The sequence below is a fragment of the Carex rostrata genome, chromosome 1 (genome assembly GCF_964058835.1).
Source record: "Carex rostrata chromosome 1, lpCarRost1.2, whole genome shotgun sequence".
Lineage (NCBI taxonomy): Eukaryota > Viridiplantae > Streptophyta > Magnoliopsida > Poales > Cyperaceae > Carex > Carex rostrata.
The window spans coordinates 13,383,093-13,400,607 of record NC_135918.1 but is presented as its reverse complement, the minus strand read 5'-3'; positions in this window follow the sequence as shown (position 1 = coordinate 13,400,607).

The following is a 17,515-nucleotide window of genomic DNA, read 5'->3' as shown; positions in this document are numbered from 1 at the left end:
GGATGTTTATTAAAGAATCAGTGTAGAAAGCCTTGAGAGAGCTACACGGACGTTTATTAGGAACTGTACACGGATTATTATTTAAATAACAGTGTAGAAAGCCTTGAGAGATCCTACACGGATATTTATTAAAGAACCGTGTAGAAAGGTAAGAATTGTACACGGATGTTTGTTTAAATAGCAGTGTAGAAAGCTTGAGAGAGCAACACGGACGTTTAATAAAGAGCCGTGTAGAAAGGTGAAAATTGTACATGGTTTTTTGTTTAAATAACAGTATAGAAAGCCTTGAGAGAGCTACACGGATTTTTTTACTTAAAAATTCATGTAGAAAGGTTATTCTAGGGTTTTGGTTATATAAAAGACCTTCTCCTTCCAGCAGCGCCGTTTTGATCAATTAATACTCTCTCTCTCTCTCCTTCTAGCAGTGTCATTTTGATTTCTATGCACAAGGAGCTAGAATCTGAGATTTTTGAAGTTAATTTGTATTTCTCCTCTCTATCTTGCTAAGCTTAGTCATGTATATATATATATATATATATATATATATGAGATAGGCTACGGTGAGTTGCGAAGTAAAATGCGTTTCTACTTCACGCCGTATTTTTATTTTGAAAGCCCAAACGACCGATCCGAACCGTTAGATATTTAATCCATATTGAAATGTGCTTGGAGACCAAATTTTACATTTTTTGGAATTTTTTTACTATTTATTAAGCATTTTTGAAAACTGCTGTTTTGCTGTGAACAGTAAAAAACAGTAAAATTTTGTGAACCCTCAGATCAGCGGCATTCAAAATTGCTTAATAAATAGTAAAAAAATTCCAAAAAATGTAAAATTTGGTCTCCAAGCACATTTCAATATGGAGAACAAGATGAACGGTTCGGATCTACGTTTTGAACTTTAAAATCACAAAATATGAGCGTGAAGTAAAATAGTCGCTTTACTTCGCAACTCACCGTAGCCCAGCTCTATATATATATATATATATTTCTCTTTTTTTGTTACTAGCTTATTATTGCTTATTTAGGTCAATTATTAATTAATGCATGCATGCTTGATTTGTTAAGATAATGTAAATAATTAGTGTAATGTGGACTATTTTTTGAAAGTGAGAAGTAAAGAAAACGCCTAAGGTCTCCATCATCAGATCTGAGGAAAACCGTTGAAGATCAGTACTAACACTTCCGCCTAAAGATGTCTGAACTTCAGAACTGTAAGATTTAAATTACTTTGCTATTTTATTTTGAATTTACGGATTCTGGATTGCTTGTGTTGTTTTAATTGCAAAACACGTCATGAATCATTAAGACTATCATTTGGTATCAGATCCATCGTAAATTCATATAAGATGCAATAATTTTTTTTTTACGAAATTGATTTTCAATGGTTCGTATAAAAGCTAGACAGATTCAACTAATTTTATATATAAATATTTTCTTATAATTTTGGATGAAAATTTTAAAGGAGAGTTTTTATTCCCTATTATGTATGCACATATATGTTAATCAATGGATTCTTATTGGAGATGCAATATGTTGGAGACCTTTAACCAAGATGCATCATGTCATGGATCACATAGGAGCTGATTTTTTGATATGTTGGATCTAATACGCCTTAGTTTGTATGAAATTTCGGTCCAAACTAGACCATAACCAAGCATTTTGGCAATTTGAGCCAAAGGTTGATCATGTGGTTACTAAGTGGTAAGGATATAACTTTTATACAAACATTGTATTGGATCCTAAGGAGTATATGTTATGTTTTATCACATGAGATTGCATGTACAAAAGGCTTTGTATATATATATATATATGTTGCATGAATTGTAATCTTCTACCTTTTCTTGTTACTAACTAAAACCAAATTATAATTGTAGTATGGACCAAAGAAAAAGTGTTACACCAAGGAGCAGATCGACGATGTCAGATGTATGTGGACAAGACGGTTTCAATTTAAATTTTGTAATGCTCAATATGGATTTGTATAATTTTGTATATTTTAGTGTACATAAATTATTTATACTGTTGTATAGTTTTGGAATTATGAGTTTAAAAGACCTCTGTTTAATGTTTCTCTGTTTTGGAATTCAAATTAAATGGTTAACAAAATTGGAAGCTAGCCACCAAAAAAAAAATGGGAAAAAAGGACAATTCTACACGGACATTTAGCTAAATATCCGTGTAGAAAGAGTAATCGTACACGGACATTTAGCTAAATGTCCGTGTAGAAAGAGTAATCATACACGGATGTTTATGTAATAATCCGTGTAGCTCGATTATTTTGAGAGCGACGCTGGCAAGCGTTTGTACACCGTTGTTTATGTAATAATCTGTGTAGCTCTCGATAATCGCACACGGGTAAATATCCGTGTGTAAATATTCAAGGATTTCTACACCCTCACAGTCCACACGGCAGGAAATCTGTGTAGCTCTCCTGTTTATGTCCGTGTACAATCACTTATTCTGTAGTAGTGCATCTTGTTCTCCATATTAATATATGCTTGGAGACCAAATTTTACATTTTTATGTTTTTACTATTTATTAAGTACTATACAAAATTGTTAATTCAACGGTGGCTGCTGATTTTACTATTTTGTTAAGCTACCGTTGGATCAACAATTTTGTAAAATACTTAATAAATAGTAAAAAAATTCAGAAAAATGTAAAATTTGGTCTCCAAGCACATATTAATATGGAGAACAAGATGAATGGTTCGGATCGATCTTTTGGATTTTGAAAAGTCAAATTTCAACCGTATGTATTTCAGCCCATATATATTCGAATGAACATTAGTCTCTCTCTCTCTCTATATCTCCATTCTTATGTTATTCACGTAGTTGTCCTGATCCGCCAATAGCTGAGATTGAAAGATGAACTTTCAAATTGAATATCAACCCTTCAATCACATAATCTATCTTCTTTTGATTAAATACATCTATTTTATGTGTAGAAGTCTAAATTTAGTTAAAAACAAACTCCCCACAAGAACTGCTACATGGTTTGTCACAATTAAAATTGAATGAATTCTTAGCGATCCGTTTCCTTATTTCTCTTTACAACTATCTCCAATTTCTATAATTAAATTATTTTCTTATTTCTCTGTTTTCTCCATTTCATTTCTCATTTTCCTCCATAATTTCGATAATGAAAATGGAAACTATCATACCTTTTTGGATTTTATTTAGGACTACTCTATCTTTATGAATAGATGAATAGCATATCTTGTACTGATGGAAACAATCATATCTTTCTGATCTGAATATATATGTAAAGAAAATCCTTATTTGAATCATTTAATCATATATTTTCCAATTTTGTTTATTTACATATTATTTCTTATCTAAATCGTTTAATAACATGTCTTGCTTGTGGGAAAAATTAGATATTAAATCGTAATGATACTTCAAGAATTTTTTTTATATTATATTTGATCCTTTTTTTTTTCATTTTTTGTTGTTTCTTTTATTGTTATTTATTATTTGAATATCTATTTTTTCTCATTTGTGTCTTTTATTTTCATTTAAATATATTTTTTCTTAATTTTGTGTGAATGTCAAATAAAAAGGTCTCTTTATATTCTATTCAATCTTATAATATATTTTCGTTGCAATGCATGGGCACGATACTAGTATATATATATATATATAGAGGTTGGCTACTCTACTTACATAAGCATATGGGGTATATGCTTATAAGTCATTTTTTTCGTTTTCAAAATCCAAAAAGTCGATCTGAACTGTTATATGTGATCTCTATATTGAAATGTGCTTGGAGACCAAATTTTACATTTTTCTGAAATTTTTTACTATTTATTAAGCCACTTTGAAAATCGCTGATCCAACGGTGACTTCTGATTTTACTGTTTTGTTAAGCCACCGTTGGATCAGTGATTTTCAAAGTGGCTTAATAAATAGTAAAAAATTTCAGAAAAATGTAAAATTTAGTCTCCAAGCACATTTCAATATAGAAATTAGATATAATGGTTCAGATCGACTTTTTAGATTTTAAAAAACAAAAAAATGACTTATAAGCATATACCCTCATATGCTTATGTAAGTACAGTAGCTAACCTCGTGTATATATATATAGAGGAGGGTTCAAATGCACCCAAATTTTTGTGCACCCAAATACACCCTATCTTTCAAATCTTTGTTTTTTGTTTTCAAAGTCCGAATAGTCAATCCGAATCGTTAGATGCGATCTATATATTAAGATGTGCTTGGAGACCAAATTTTACATTTTTTGGAATTTTTTTACTATTTATTAAGCCATTTTGAAAATCGCTAATTTTACATTTTCTGGACGATTGGATCAGCGATTTTTCAAAGTGGCTTAATAAATAGTAAAAAAATTCCAAAAATATATAAAATTTGGTCTCCAAGCATATCTTAATATATATATCGCATCTAACGGTTCGGATTGATTATTCGGACTTTGAAAACGGAGAAAAAAAATAGGGTGCATTTGGATGCACAAAAATTTGGATGCATTTGAACCATCTCTATATATATACATAGAGAGAAAGAGGACGACTCAAATGCCTCAACAACTTCTGCCCCAATCAGCTCCCAAAATCTAAATCGCACATCTAATATTAAATTGCGGTCCAGATTGAGACTATTTATTTCTAAGAATACTCGCGACTAATTTAGATGTTTCTCTCCATTTCTTATAAATCCTCACCACTGTCCAGTTATCTTCTATCGTCTCCAACAATAACTGATATCTCTTCCGTGCAATACAGTCGTGGTCTCTCTCTCCTCCGTTCAAATTTCCAACATTTGGATATATTTTCTTGCATGAACTGTCATTTTTTTATGGCGTCTTCATAAAAAATTAAAAACACTCATCCATTTCATAAATTCAGATTCTATGATCAGTACCAATCGTGGTAAACATGTTTCACTTCTAACAAAATCATATCACATACAAACATTCACTTGAAATATATTGTCAAGAAATCAAATACAATAATAAAGAAACTTTTTCTCTCTTTAGAAAAATGGGATAAGAAAATAAAAAATGAGCAATTGCAAGAATTATCAGGCGATTACTCCAATAAAAACAAAAAGAAAAAGCAAAAATCAACAATCATTAGAAAATGACAGTTGATAAATGAATTTTAAAGATTCATGAAGAACTGAAAAGTGCCTCCGGCTAGCTTAGGCATAATGTGCCCCCACTGATATGCCGCACTGCTTTGATGTCTACTTCTAATATCGAACTAGCCTATCCAGTCGGTGAAGACGAGTTGTCGGTGGTAGTGGCAGTGGAAGCGGTTCTCTGCTCTTGCAACAAAACCCTAGCTTACTTGGGAGGCGAGAGGAGATTTTCGCCGGGTTCAAATTGGGCGGGAGCGACGAGAACGGCGAGAGGAGGAGAGTGTTGTTGAGCGAGAGGAGTGTTAGGAGGGTTGTGTTGGGATAGTAGAAAGAATTTGGATAGAGCTAATTTGCATTGTGGGTGAAAGAAGGAAAATGGGTGAGAGAAATGAGGGGTCAGGACTCAGGACTCGGGAGCAAACTGGAGCGAATTAGAATTTCTCATCAAGCACTCTGTTTGGCACAAATCTTAGTGCACGAATGAGAAGACCAGATGTTGAGAGCTGATTGAGGCAGAAGTTGTTGGGGCATTTGAACCCTCCTCATATATATATATCATAGAAAACAAAAAAAAATGTTTCATGAAGTCACTAATAACAATAATTGAACATATATATTTTGCCACTACTTTAGCTTTCTCCCCCTCACAAGTCACAACAAAAATTCCCCAAATCTTCGAATTAATTAATTAGGATAAACGCCGGGGCAATGAATGGATCGAGATCGATAACACGAAATAGAACGGCAGCTCCAATCAAGAACATCAAACAAACACCAATCAAACCCATAAACAAAAATGTAAGAAATGTAAGAAAGCTACCTAGCGCAGTTGCATGATCTGAGGATTTATCTATGTGATAGAGGTTTTGAGCAAACCCTTGGTCCAGGGAGAATATTGAGAAATTGAGAGAAGAGGTGTGAAATGGGAACGAGTATGGCGGTTCACAGCCATTGACTTCTTGTTCACACCCGTTGCAAAAGATTGGCTAGAGAGTTAGGCGGTTCACAACCATTGACTAGATAAACCGGGTCTTTCCAATTATATATATATATATATATATATATTAATCCAGATTCTTGTTTTCTTGCCCCTAAAGCAAACACGCCTTGACCTTTACTGTCGGTTGACCGTTAACTTTTGTGAGAAACTACGAAGTTTTTATATTTAACGAGTTTAATTGTATAATTTTTGTGAGAAATTAATAAATCGAGGACAATTATATGAATATATGCTTGTTTTTTGTAAAATTTTTGTATTGTATATATGTTGAGTTCATCGTTAACTTTAACAAATTATTATACAAATATACACTATGGAATTTCTTAATTAATCGAAGAAATGGAAGACTTTTGTCTATTTTATTTATGCTTCAATTTATAAAATTTTAGAGCTTCTAGCTATTATATTTTTATGTTTATTTACAAATAATAAAGTAAGAGGATTGTAAAAGCATGTAAACATTGGCTCTGAATCAGACTTTTGTTATAGTGGCTATAAAGTCTCAAAAATCCTACAAGTCTTAAAATTTAATTTTCAATCATTGCTTAGAGCTCATAAGCTTATCTTACTAATTTGGTTTTCATAGCGTGAAAAATGTTATTAATTGGTCTGCCGAATTCTTGAGGAAATATTTTTTGAAAATTTTCTGTGGCGCTGGATTTAGGTTCACAGCCTGTATTGAGGCACTGTAGATAACTAATATACAATAAGGGGCTTGCTAAATTATATACATACTATAATAAAATATAAATTTGTATGTGGAAGGGTGATGCTCTTAGCACAGTATATATATGTTCAAGCGACAGATTAAAGGAAACCCAAAACGGTTGAGGCCCCTTAAGCTTGTCTACATCTTTTAATATTGAGGATTTATATTGCTGTAGTGTCATAGTATATTGATCTTATTTCATTAGTTGTTTGCCATTTTCAATTTTTGTTTTATTAAGATTGATACAGCATGTTGCATGACAGCATAAAAAAATTCTCTTCCAAGTGTAAAAATGTACATACACATAACTAGTTTCCTAAACAATAGATGATAAGCTAGCTACAGAAACCAAAAGCAAAAGTAAAATAGTTAAATGGAGTATGAAAGCATTTTTATTTTGTTTATTAAATATATATATATATATATTCTTTTTTTTGAAACGGGACAAAATTTATGACGTAACTTTAGAATCTCATAAAACAATTAATCCAATTTAGACAAGTTCATTACATCAATATCCAAATAACACTTTGGGTTTTAATGAACCCCAAAATCATCATAGACTTGGTTTCTTCCTGATACAAAATGGTAATGTCCTGATACTATTATTTGACAACTGAAGTGGTTTCGATTTTGGGGAGATGATGAAAACCAACAAACAAGAACATTGTGTGGGTCAATATTCGTTCAGATCTTTTTACAATCAGTAGTAAAATCCTTTTTGCCAAGTAAAATATTTTCAAAAAGAAGAAACTATTACAAATTAAGAACAAACCAGAATCCTTCTGACCCACTTCTTCCGATCTTTTTAAAAATGTGCTTACCCTACTCATTTAATATTGGAAAACCCTTGTTATATTCCCAACATATACTCTTATATTACAATATATATTTTAACTATTATTTGCTAATTAATAATTTCTGAACCTAATCATTATATACTTTAATTTATATATATTTCTTTTCTAATTTGTGATACTGAATTAATTGACTTTCTCCAATATATCATTATATATAGCTAAATATGTAATTCTCAACATTTAATACAATTTTTTTTTGAGTAAAATTGAGAGTCTTGCTCACATTTATATTAAAAGGAAGGATCCGTTACACAAGGGTGGTAACCACCAAGATAAAAAGCAATTGAGCTCATAACAGTTGAGCTCCAAATAAATAAAACTGAAAATACGAAAGCATTAAATGGAAAACAAAATGAAACCGTTTTAAAAGAAAAACCAAAAAGATAAAAATAAAATATTAAAATTTCTTCCCTCAGTACACTAGCTGCTGGTGCCCTCAAAGCCACTACCATATCTTGTCAGTATTTCTTCTTAACAAATTATGCAATTTGGTTCCTGATTATCTTAATATAACGCATGTGACCTGTTGCCCCACCTTTGAATTTTGCTGCGGCTTCTGATTTTTTCTGATTTAGGCTGTGTTTGATTGCTGCGTTTGTTCTATTGCACTATATCTGCTCTGTAGCAGTATCTGTTCAATTAATTCCTGCATTGTGTGATTTGCCTCTGCAAATATTCGGCCACATCGCTCCCTCCACCATATAAACATTGTTATCAGTAATCCCGATCTCTGACTATTACTGTTCTGTCTGCCTGTGAGTGCCGCAATTGTAGGTGTCCCAATTTGCAAGTGGTCTTTGATTTTTGAGTATAATACCTTGACTTGTGAGCAATCCTGAAATAGGTGTCTAACCGTTTCTAGCTCCCTCTTGCACATAACACATCTGTTGACCACGCAAACTCCTCTTTTTGCTATATTATCCAAAGTCTGTATCCTGTTTTGAATCATGATCCAAGCAAACACTTTGAATCTTGGTGGAGCTCTTAATTTCCATATCATGTGCCTCCTGTTTTTTATTCCCGGTGTGTCCTTTAAAGCATAATATGTTGTTTTGACTGAGAACTGGCCATCCGCCGTCCAGTACCACTTGGCCCCATCTTTTCTATCCGGCTGTGTTGAGATATCCCGTATTAGTTGTATTAGCTCCTCTTTTTGTTCTTGTGCCTGTTCCGAAAGGTCTTCTCTGAAGTCACACGCAAATGACATTTAATACAATTTTATTCTAAGTTGAGTATATATATTCATTAATTAAGAAAATACAGTGCCATTTGCTTTTTATACAGTACTTGTGGAGAAGGGTAAAATGGATGAATTAACTAATATTGCTTGTTTCTGAAGTCACACGCAAATGACATGTGGAGGATGTACTGGTTTCAACTGCATGATTGGCCAAGTTAGGTGAATTCGTATCCTCTGCATCAACTCAAAAAATAATATTTTGAGTTAATACATCTGGACCATCCGATCAACTTTAAGATTCGTGCAAGTTAAATCCGTACTAATATTGAAAGCCCCCTATGTTTTAGGCGTAAGCCAGATGGGTTCCGTTTACAATCAGACAGCCGATATCTATTTTGATAGATGCTCTTTTGAGTTAATGTAGACAATGTGGACTCAAGTTAGGTCACACCAGAGAGCTCTTCAATATATTCTGTTTTTCTTTTTCATTTCTAGATAATTTATATGCTACCATTGGTTTTTTTTTTTTTTTTTTCAGTGTATTCATTGTTTTCCATGAATGAAAAAATGATTCGTAAGAAAGGCCTAATAACAATTTTGTACAGTAACATAAAGTACATAGTTTTTCAAGATTTCTTTATTTAAGATTGATTCAGAAAGTTGCATGATAGCGTAAAAGAAATCTCTTCCTAATATTGAAATTAAATGTACAAACACGTGACTAATTTCCTAAAGAATATATGATAAGCTACAGAAACCAAAGGCAAAAGAAAAATAGTTAGATGGACTCTCAAAGCATTTGTTATTTTGTTTATTTAATAAGGAATAAATTTTGTTAATATTTTTCTTGAATCTGTACTAAAAAAGCATAGGCAAGGTCATTAAATGCATTATTTAACCAAACTTATATCTAAATAATATTTTGGGTTTAATTAATACAGCCCAAAATCATTATAGGCTCGTTACTTTCTTCTTGACCCAAAATGGTCTTGCTAAGAATCATACTACCTCCTACTATTATTTAACCTTATATCCATATCCTAATATGGCTTTCAACTCCAATCTTCATCTTTCAATTTACGTAATTTATAGTACGGAATGTATTGGCTTCCTCCAATATATATAACAATATAGCTAAATATGATTTATACATTTTTTATAGTAAATTGAGTACATATACCCATTAATTCAGAAAATAATGCGCTATTTGTTTTATATAAAGTACTAGTGGAGAAGTCTACAATGGATGAATTAACTAATACAAGCTTATGAAGTCAGATCCAAATGACATTGGGAAGCACAGATCTCAAGTGACATGGAATGTTGACAAGTACTATTTACAGGGAGGCGATCGAAGGCTGTTGCTGTTTGAGATTAGGATTTTGACAAGAGGTAAAGCAATTAATGCAAAGGTTCGCCAATTATTATCTTCTTTTTTTATAGTAATCTAACAAAATTTATTACTATTTAATGCTGATGGAACTTTCTGATATTACACAAGTGAAACAGCTTTGTTGTATGTTAGTACTAGCTGATAATTTACTTGTATGTCTTAAGTAATTAGAGAAGTCTAATATGTAAAATACAAAACAGAATGCTAATAACATTGTTTGCCATCACTTATCACTCTAATGGTATACAATTATATTTGTATAATTGCCTTCCTACCACATCGACATGTTGATCTTGGGTGGCATGAGTTCTTTTTTCTGTGCTAGTTTCACCTGTTGACCCAGAAGCAGCATCTTGGCTGACGATGAAATGTGTCCTGCCCGGCTAGTATGCCTACTGGTTCCACAGCTCTAAAATTAGCACTCCAAGTTGTTGCAATTTTTGGTGGTACTAAATTTATTGGCTTCCTCCAATATGTCATTATAGCTAAATGTAAGTGCTAGTTTTATACATTTAATTGTAAATTGTGGATATATATCCTTTTATTCAGCAAAAACAGTGCTATTGGTTTATATATAGTAGTTGTGGAGAAGTGTAAAATGGATGAATTAACTAATGCGAAGTTCTAAAGACACATGGAAATGACTTCGGGAAGTGATTGGCCAAGTTAGGTCACACCAGACGTGGATTGTGCCTATGTACTCACCGTTGTGACAAATAAAGCAAAATCGTAAAAAAAAAAAAAAAAAAAAAATTAACACAGAAAAGGCAGACAGGGGTGAGATTTGTAATAGAGTCACATCATTGATCATGCTTAATGAAGGATCCCTAGTAAATGATTTTCCAAGTAAATATGATTCCATTGGAACAAGGAAAAATAAGAGAGAATTTATTGCTGCACATGTCCTCTGGTTCACATATTAATTGGAAAGTAATAAAGTAGAAACAATTAATAGCTTCACTCAACCAAATCCTATATATCCTTTTAAAAAAAATTTAACTAAGCAGAAAGGAAGTTTGTAATTAAGAAAATTAGTAACTAATTTCAGAGAGTAGTTCAGTTGGTTTTTGTTTATTTCAAGCTGTATAGGTTCAATAATATGTGAATAAATAAAATGTTGGCATAGCCGATATTTCTTTCTCAAAAAATACTCTGTGGTACGGTCCACTGATTTGGTTTCAGAACATTAATTACCATGTTTACTTACAATAAATATCCCTTTTAACTACTATCTAACAATATTATGGCAGGCAACTGACTGAATATTAATTATGTGCACATGCCAATTCAACTACTCACTGCAAGATAGGGGTGTCAATGGGTACAGTACGGGTCGGGTGGAGGCATTTTCATACCTATGCCCATTGAATTTGACTTTATTCATACCCTACCTATACCCATTAAAAATTGACTTTACTCTACCCTACCCTTATCCGTTAATATTATAGGGTAACGAAACAGTAGCAGGTAATAATAGATATTACTAATATGATAATTAGTTTTATTATATTTTACAAATTAAATATCAAAAACTCATTAATTTCATATATATGTAATTGTATTTTTAATAAAAAAATAAAAATTAATATGCAATCAATTCCGACTAAATTATTTTTCATAAAATTGAATTGAATATATATATTTAGATTTTATAATTACCCTATAGGGTAATGGGTACGAAATAGTTATTACCCATACCTTTACTCATTTGGTTAATGAAAATAATTTCTTACCCATGCCCATATCCGATAAGCTAACGAAAAAAAAATGCCTTACCCATACACCCTTATCGAATACGAAACGGGTCGAGTAAACGGTTAAAAAAGGTGCCATTGACACGCCTACTGCAAGATCAATAAATTGAAGTCAACAAATATTAAAAGTAATCATTAATTCTGAGTGAAACCTCCAGCTGTAATTCACAATGTTTCCCGCATCAACCGTATAAACTTATTAACCTTTGTCTTAATGCACCAACCAGCGGCCGCGCAGTTGAGGTTCCTTCCATCCTCTTATATATCTCATATTACACCAATATTTTTGGTTTGTCTATATTTTCAACCCACGTAGAATACAGAAGAGCGATTCTACATATGAGGGATGGCTGAGAAGCTAGCATTGTAAATTTTGTTCTGGGCAAGCTCACTGAAGTTGTAGTCTTCGGAGGCTATGCTCTTCTACAATGTCGGTGCGCAAGTGGAAACTGTATGCTGTGAAATCGGTATGATTCTGGCTCTTCTAAAGGTTGATGAGAAGAAGCAGATATCAGATGAGAGGTAGAAAGATTGGGTGAAGGTAGTGAGAGATGTTGATTACTCAAAAGAAAATGCATTTTATTATTAAAAAAAAAAAGTACTTTTTTTTGTTGAGTAACCAACATCTCTGATCTCCTTCATCCACTCCTTTTGCAAAATAATTCAACAAGCTCCATTGGCATGTTGGATCATACAGAGACTGAAAGAACAACAGAAAAAGTATTCAATAGATTGGTATATATTTGTTTTGTTAGTGTATGGCTTACTTTTAGTTTTGAATTTGTTTGTTTAATACAACTTGATTACATTCTTATTTCGCATTACTTTAGCCAACTAGCCCTCACAACAAAATTCCCAAAAATCTACAGAGGTATTGGGACAATCAACGGATCAGGATCGATAACCAAATATAGTACGGTAGATCCGATCAAGAACACCAAACTAATGCCAGTCAACTCCATAAACAAAGAAAATTTAAGCAATTCGAAGCGAAAATATCCTACAAGGAAGATTTGTGAACAGATATAAGAAAGCTACATTCCACAGTTGCTGATCGCTGCTCGATGTTTTGGGCAAACAATTGTAAAGAGAGAAAATCGAGTAATTTAAAGGAGAGAAATTAAAAAGGTTCAAATTCAAGCATACAAATAACAAGTATATTTGGTTTTAACAACCATTGAGTTATTGTCTACACCTGTTGCATCTCACAAGCTGCCAATGGAAAGGTCAGCACGCTAGAGACGAGAGAGCGAGAACATGTAGTCAACTTTATGTTCTATATGACCAGATAAACCAAGTCTTTCCAATTATATTTAAGCTAACATAATCTAGATTCTTGTTTCCTTGCACCTAAAGCAACACACTCCTTGAACTTTACGGAGGGTTGACAGGTGATGGCAACCTTCATTAGGAGCATTCATTTATTTGGGGATCTGTGCATAAAAAATTGATTTTGAGATTTGTGCATTCCAAAAAATGAAGGGGTGGATTTAGAATCAGAGAGTCATGCGATTCTTTTAGAATCACAGCAGATTTATTTCCGGAAGCTCTTATATTTAATGAGTTCGTATAATTGTTGTGAGAAATTAATAAAATCAATGGAAATTATAAGAATATGTGATTGTTATAAATTCATATTTTGTTTATTGTATGTTGATCGTTATCATTTTAAAATTGTTTTTGTTTTCATAATATTGTGATTATTTTCATGTCTGTCCTTAATCTGTTGAACATACTGAATTTTTTACAATTTTTATTTATTTTGACAATGCAACAAAGATAGTTTTTTTATTACCGAGGAAATAAAGGACTTTTGTCTATCTAATTAACCTTTTGTTGATCAATTTTGTAGCTTTTATTATATTGGTATGTTTATTTACAAATAATAAAGTTGGAGGAAAGTGGGAGTAATTTTTATCTAATTAACCTTTTGTTTATCGGCTCTGGATTCTGTCTTTTTTTATATTGAGTAGTCATGAAAATTACTGTAGGAATCTGAAATTATCCGCGGTGGTAGAAGTAATTTTTATTCGGTATGGTCATGATTCATGAATACTCCCGTGACTTTTGCAAATCTTAAAATTTACTATTGGATCATTGCCCAAGACTCGATCTCCTTTCTAAATTATATCCTTATTCATGCCTCACAAATCTCCTCCATCTGCATGTTTAATTAATTTTGTTTTTTTTGAAGGTTGGCAGTGCCAACAATATATTGATAAGAAAATCAAAGGTTTATATTTACAATACTATGCATGTAAGTAAGCTAAAAATGAAAAAGAATAACATGAAAAAAGGCAAAAAGGAAATATAAGGTCTATATATACATAATGCTATTTCTAGCTTTAGCATGAATGTTTTTTCAAATGGTAGATAGAATTGCGAGTTGCATATTTGCATATTTAATTATCTTTGATGAAAAGATTTATTTTAAATAATTTAATTAAGTTTTGCTCCTGCTTGATTCGATCCCATGTCACTTGGTTGAGTTCTAAAAGCCTTCACCAATGTGCTTCATGATCAATGTAATAAATACTAGTATCTATTATTTTTAATATATACTTGAGGTAAGCCTTACGATTTTTGTCCAATTTTGTTAATGTTATAATTATAACTAATCTAAATATTATAATTAAATAATATATATAATAGGAATATTGTATTCTAGATTTTTTTTAAATTGCCGTATCACCGTATCCATGCAACATTGCTTATAACTAATACCCTAACTTAGGCAAGCTCATTACATTTATTATCAACCAAACTAATATATCTAAGAACAATTTGGGTTAAAATACAGCCCAAAATCATTATAGGCCCTGTTAATAGGCCTGCTGAATGAGCCGGGCCAGCTCATGGGCTTTGAGTTGGACTCTTGAATGAGCCGAATTGGGTCCAAACTCAACTCGAATTCGAAATAGAACATCCTTTCTCTAACCGAGTTGATCTAATCCGAGCCGGGCTACCCATTGAGTCTCCCTCTTGCCCACATGACTCGCTTCTAGCCGAATCTGCTGGGATCAGATTCCCCAAGAATATCTTCAACTTATATCTCAGCCCGAAATTTTAAAGTCAGGAAGCATAATTGGTCACTGGACCCGGTTCTTTTTTAAACAATATTTTAAACTCGCAATGCTCTTTTGGTAACTGAAATTGGTCAGTGCAAATTTGAAAGAAATATATCTGCTGTGATCCAAAGGATTTTCAAGGACTGTTTTTTCAAATCTAACTTTTTATTTTTTTGAAATTTATGCATAAAAACCAACTTTTATTGAGGTTTTTTCATTTTAAAATATATATATAAATTTACACAGGTATATCCAAATTTATATTCTGGCAGCACTGATTTTCAAAAATAATATATATTACAAAACACTTTGCATAGTAACCAGGACAAATACAATCAATTGGGTTTGAGGCGAGTTCGGGCCGAGCCTAGATAGCCCAATAGACCGAGCCGAGTCGGGCTTTACCCTTCAAAGTTGAGCCGAGCCGAGTTGAGCTGGGCTGAGTTTTGGACGAGTTCCGGCTCATTAGCACCCCTACCTGTTAAGAATAAAAAAAAATAGTCTTGCTAAGAATCAGATTCCCTGCTACTATTGTTTGACAGCTGATATTTGTTTCGATTTTGCTTAGACCAAGACCAACAAACACAAAACACTGTGCGGGTCATTGGTTCAGTTTTTTTTTTTTTTTTTTTTTTGGCAATCAGTTGGTCTAAGAATTGAATTAGCCACTAATTAACCATATCCTTTCTGACACCTTGGCCTATCTCGTTAGAACTATGCTTCCCCAACTCATTTTATAATATAGCTTTTAACTCTAAATTGGTAATTAAGCAATCATTTACAAACATATCCCTATACATCATAATTCATTTTATGTAAGTTGTGCTACTTAATTTATTGGCTTCCTCCAATATATCATTAATTAATGCTGATTGAATGTAATTCTCAACATAAAGTACAATTTTATTGTAAATTGAGTATATATATATTATTCAGCAAATACATTTCCATTTGTTTTATGTATAGTACTAGTGGAGAAGTGTAAAATGGATGAATTAACTAATACTTAGTTGCTTCTGAAGTCACATGGAAATTAAATGGCGAGTGACAGATCTGTAATTATTGGCAGAGTTAGGTCACACCAGACATGTGTGGATTGTGTCTAATGCGTACTGGTATTTTATGCCAGTAAAAGATTACATAGGAGCTTCTGTATCCAGCTATAAATATTTTATTGGCCACATTTAAAATATATTTTTTGGTTCTATTACTGCCTAGCTTTTTATTGAATAGGTTGCAGTCTCCGGTTCTTAAAACAAAAGAAATTAACGACAGCCCCATAATCCATCTTTTTGGTTTTCACAGTAGTAGAATGGACAATACCTTGAGTTTCATCCAATATCTAGATTTACAAAGCAAATTAGCTTATTCAATTATTTATTACAATATATGTAACATTCAGACTAATTATTCGGACAATGCTTTCTTATAATTATTTTTTTTGTTATCTTTTGTCTTGTATGAAAGAACTTAGTTGTTATAAATATATAAATCTCTGGTCACGCAAAAGTTGATGTCATACATATGAGGTGATAATTAGTGAACATCAACACAATTTCTAGAACTGAATTGCAGTAACTAATTCTATTATGACCATGCATGAAGTGGGATCATACATGCATTTGAGGTGCTACTATGGGAATCACCCGAAATGTATTCAACGAAACAACCACTTTAGTATCAAGGGATTTTAAAGTCAAAAAATGATATTTTTTGTTCTTTTTTTAATTTAAATTTGGTATTTTGCTGGTGGGCCACTACTATGTCTTTAATTCCTCTTATTATTTATCTTTTAAATTTTGAAGCTGGTTGACTTGTTGCTTGTTCTACCTTTACAATTGAAGTTAGAGCACTGTTCCCTTGTCACAGCTTATCATTACCACCAATTGTTACAAGATTTAATTAAGCCAAATTCCAATAAAATAAGCGATACATATTTGCTCTAATTAAGAGAAAAAAAAAAAAACTAAATGCTCGTGCAACTGTCCCATATTCGAATGCAATATTGACGTACAGTAAGAATATTCTTGAAAATAACTTTTTATTATCATTAAAAAAAATAAAAAACTGTTAGATGCAATATTTTTTTTGTAGATTCTATGTAGCGTTGAATTTAGGTGCACATCCGATGGCCATGGACACTAAAAATCCGTTGCTGTACTTAGGCACGGTAGATAAGTTACAATGAGGAATTAATATCCTCTGAGATATCTCATATTTTGCGTGACTTTATGGAATCATAAAGCTCAAATAATACTTCCTCCTGCGCCATTCCCAAATAGACACCAGGGACGTGGGTCACACAAAATATGAGATATCTCAGAGAATACACACTCTACAATGAGGGCCCTTACTAAATTTTGCTCGAGTAAACTATATATATATATATTTGTATGTGGAATGGTGATGCTCTTGGCCCAGTATGTTAAAGTGACAAAAGGAAGCACAA